This window comes from Aotus nancymaae, unplaced genomic scaffold, assembly GCF_030222135.1.
Source record: "Aotus nancymaae isolate 86718 unplaced genomic scaffold, 86718_ANA_hifiasm-v0.15.2.pri h1tg000007l, whole genome shotgun sequence".
NCBI classification, from domain to species: Eukaryota; Metazoa; Chordata; class Mammalia; order Primates; family Aotidae; genus Aotus; species Aotus nancymaae.
The window spans coordinates 55970235-55974652 of record NW_026988418.1 but is presented as its reverse complement, the minus strand read 5'-3'; the positions used below and the strand labels follow the sequence as shown (position 1 = coordinate 55974652).

The window sequence follows — 4418 nt, the reverse complement described above, 5'->3', positions numbered from 1 at the left end:
TCTTCGTCACTGCCTTCTTCACTCTAGTTCCTGCCTCCATCATCATTCTGCTTGTCCAGTGTAATAAGTGATCTCCCCATTTCTAAACATGTACTCCTTCCTGTGGTACTTAGGTTAAAACTCTAAGATCCTTATCATGGTCTCCCAGGCTCTTCATATTATGCCCCTGCTTCTCCATCCCTGGCTTGCACCAGGGATCCTCTTACCCCTTGTTCTGGACATACTCCCTGCCCAGAAACACACTCCCTAATTCCTAGCCTGGCCAATCGCTCCACATTCTTTCTCACTGAAGACTTGTCTAATGTGGAACCATCCAGTAGACCTCCCTGTGTAATCATTCATCTCACCCTTCACTTTCTTTGCACTCATCTAATGTTTAATTATGCATGTATTTATGTATTGTTTAATATCTGCCTCTTAGCTGTAGGGGTTACTTTTTTGTTTGCCACTTTAGCTAGCATAATGCTTTGTACATAAGAGTTGCTCAATCAATATTTATTGATGAAATGAGAGAGAGGTTCCCAGTTTCACTGTGGAGACAGATACATAGACAATAGCAATGAGAAGAAAAGCCAAAACAGATGTATGAAAACAGATGTTGGGAGCACAAAAAAGGAAGAAACAAACTCCACTTGGGGAACTCTCCCATTAGTAGGTAACAGAAAGAGTTGCCCATTGATAAGCTAACCTCCCCTTGAATGTTATTCGCTCACAATTGACAATGTTGATGGCACCGTATTGCCGTTTAACACACAGGGAAGGAGCTGGCGCCATACCAGATATTAGATGCACAAGTCCCAAAGAATTCAAGGAGGCAAACATTCATCTGAACTCCTGGCTCACACACAGAGCACAAAGGGAGCTCTGACGAGGGCAGACATCTTCTGCATCCACAAGTCTTGTTTATTTTCTCCTCCAGTGGAGGGGGTAACATAGGTCAGCTGGAATGGTGCATCCTGATGAATATTTATTGACCCAAAATGTCATGCTGACAGACATGTGGACAGGCAGAGACAGATTTCTCTTACAGAGGCCTCCCTTCTCTGCTCCCGTGGTTCTGACACAGCTGACATTTCCCTACATGGGTCCTGACTTCTCCAGCTGCTCCTGGGGATGCTGGTGTCTCTCTGACGGGGTCACTGAAGACACTATTCCACATTCTTTTGGGGGACTATGCTGCCACTCAGGCCTCTTTCAAATGGTGGTCTGAAGATGTTGGTCTCTCGTTCTTCCAACCAGCACGTGCACAATCGGCTAGCCAGTCTCGATTCCAATCCCTTCTCCACCAGCTCTTCCCCTTCCTCCTGGATTTCACTGCCAGGGTCATAGGTGGCCAAAATTAATTGTGCATTTTGAAGAGGGAAGTCCTAGGTGACACTAAGAATCATCTTTGTGATAAAGAAATGGGTTCTGCTTTTGCTGTAAATATAGATGTTTGATCACAAATGTGACCCTTTTCTCTCTTACATTCCTAATATTTTTTTCCCCTTTTCTGGTTTTTCTTTCCCATTTCTCCCATCAAAGCTGATTTTACTTAATTAATTTTTATTTTAAAAACTTTTATTTCTGAATATATTGTAAGTACAAAAAAAACATAAAAAGAGAACGTGCAGGTTAAAATAATGGTTTTAAAGCTATAACTCTTGTAATCACTACCCATGATAAGAGAATTTTTTCCAACCACCCAAGAAGCGCTCTGTCCCTCAAACATCTCCCTTCTTCTGGCAAAAGTAACCACTGTCCTAACTTCCATTGCAACCACTTCCTACTTTTTAAAAGCAGTCTTATCGCCTAAGTGCATATTCCTAAACACTAGTTTAGCTTTGCCTGTTTCTTAAAGACATCTTTTAAGTGCCTTTTAATCCATAGACTTCCCCTTCATCTCCTTATTTTCGTTACAATTTATCCATTGAAAGAACACTTAATCTAAAGAGGTTCCTATAGCCTGGATTTAGCTGATTGCTTCCCCGCAGTAAAATTTACTCTGTTCCTTTAGTCTCTGTGTTTCTGATTGTATCTAAGTGCCCAATCGAGGTCCTCCTCCTCCTCCTTCTTTCGTCTTGTTTTAAAGCGTTAGGACACCATGATTAGATGCTCTTCCCTAGAGGGTATGTATGTCTCAATGTTTCTCTTTTTGTCACGTCAGTCGTCATTGAGGTTTCATATGATATATCTCTTAATGCATTAGGATTCCACTGATAATTCAATCCCATCTGTGATCTTTCAATTCAATTCATCACTCATGAATTTTTTAAATTTTTTTATCAGCTATTTAATTAGGCTTTTAAGAAATTTAGAACACCGATTTGCGAGGATAAATTCCATTTGTCAGGGCAAACATAAATCACAGGTAGCCCTGGAGTTGAGGACTATCTTTGATTGTTGGTAAAATTTGTGAGTCCACAGCTTTCCGATCAATCTTGCGCTGCTCTGTAATCTTGTATTTCTCTTTTTCTGTGTTGACTATCTCACCTTCCTATGTCTGGGCTTCCGCAGCTGCTTCTCTGTGTGGTAAGCATCAGTAAGATGTTTGGGAATTTTTATATTGCTGATATCAATTTTGGATGAAGTGCAATGACAAATTTCTGGTGTGTTCTTTAGGGTAACTTGATTGAGGACTAGAAGTCCAGTCACAAGTAGCAAGTCAAGCCACTGGCCAGCTGTTTCAGGAAAACTACCTTCTTGCCCCTGTGGCATCCAGTGAGGGTGACCTGAATGGTCCTGGGAGTGATACTGGCTCAGTTTCCTCACGTGCTGACTGAATGGTATTTTGCCCGTGGCTCAACAGCTTTGGAGGCACATCTTCAATAGGATAATATCCAGGCATTTTGTGAAGTTAAACCACCCAGATACCACCATTCTTGTCACAACTAACTGGTTTTGTAGCAGTTGCAAGAACCTTCTTTTTCTTTTTGACCTTGGATTTAGCAGCTGAGTACTTCCTCTTGTACGTGGCCTTTCTGGAATACATAGCAGATCAGGAATATGTACCAAATCCTCTGACAAGGGCAGGATTTTGGCTGCAATGGGGCTTCCCCTTCTTGGGCTTTTTGACCTTGAGGTTACCCCTTTCCACTTTGCCACCAGCATTAGCCTTCTTGCCTTCCGGCTTCTCAACCTTTTCACCTGCCATATTGCAAGATGCGAAAGAGAACTTAAATTTGTTGAAATTTAAGTACTCATGTGGTTTTTGTTTTTTCAGTGGCACACTTTGCATAGTAAAAACAAAAGGAAACCTTAAAATTTTAAAACTTTTATTTACCAATTTTCCAAAAACCAGTTGGTTCCCTAGCATCCTCTGAAGATACCAATTTGGGGTTTTTTGGCAGGGGGTGGAAGTGGGGATGGGGGCAATTTTATTTTATTTGTTAAGAACACAACATGAGATCTACCCTCAGGAAACCTTTAAGTGTACAGCACCTTATTGCCGACTGTATATACAATATTGTAATACAGATATCTAGAGCTTATCACCCCGCTTAACTGAAACTTTATGCCTGTTCATTCGTAACTCCCCATTTCTCCCTTCTCCCAGCTCCTGGCTACCACCATTCTACGCTTTGCCTCTATACATTTGGCTATTTTAGACACCTCATGTAAGTAGAATCATGCAGTATTTTTCTTTCTATGACTGGCTTATTTCACTTAGCAAAATATCCTCAAGGTTGATATGTTGTTGCATATTGCAGAATTTATTTCTTTTTAAAGGCTGAATAGTATTCTATTCTACATATATATCACATTTTCTTTATCCATTCATATTTTGATGGGTATAAAATTTATTTCCACATCTTGGCTATTGTGAATAGTATCTTAATGAACAGGAGAGTGCTAATATATCTTCAGGATCCTAATTTCAATTATTTCAGATAAATACCCAGAAGTGGGATTGCTGAACCATATGGCATGTGATTTAATTCAACTTTTAATTGTTTGAGGAACCTCCATGCTGTTTTCCATAATGGCTGGACCAAATTGATTCCCATCATCAGTGTGGCAAAAGTGAAACTCTTGCACACTGTTGGTTAGAATCAATTTGGTTTTTTAGAGCTGATTTTAAGTAGTTCAACAGGCAATACTCGTACCGAACTTTGACATTCCTTCGTCTTTCACACACATCACAGGGAGAGAGAGGATTCGAGGAGAAGAAACCCACAGCCTCTGAGTCAGGGGAGAAGTTAGGCCAGCAAAAACGTTGGGACCCATGCAGGAGCCCAGCAAGCAAGCAAGCGTCAGAATTGCTCAGGATGACCTCTCCTCTTCAAGTCAAATACACTTGCGTGTAAAGAGGATTATGTTGGCCACACTCTCTTATAGTCAACACATGGGAAGCTATTAAAGAGAGGCCTCTCTGGAGACACTTTGGCTTCCTTTCGTAATCAGCATCTGATCCTTTCTTGAGATGGGGCAATTCATCT

General features: G+C 40.9%; 1 pseudogene; it reads right to left on the bottom strand.

The window, feature by feature from the left end:
* Positions 1 to 2293: 2293 nt before the first annotated feature.
* LOC105721681 (large ribosomal subunit protein eL6-like) lies at positions 2294 to 3133 on the bottom strand (annotated as a pseudogene).
* Between the last annotated feature and the right edge of the window lie 1285 nt (positions 3134 to 4418).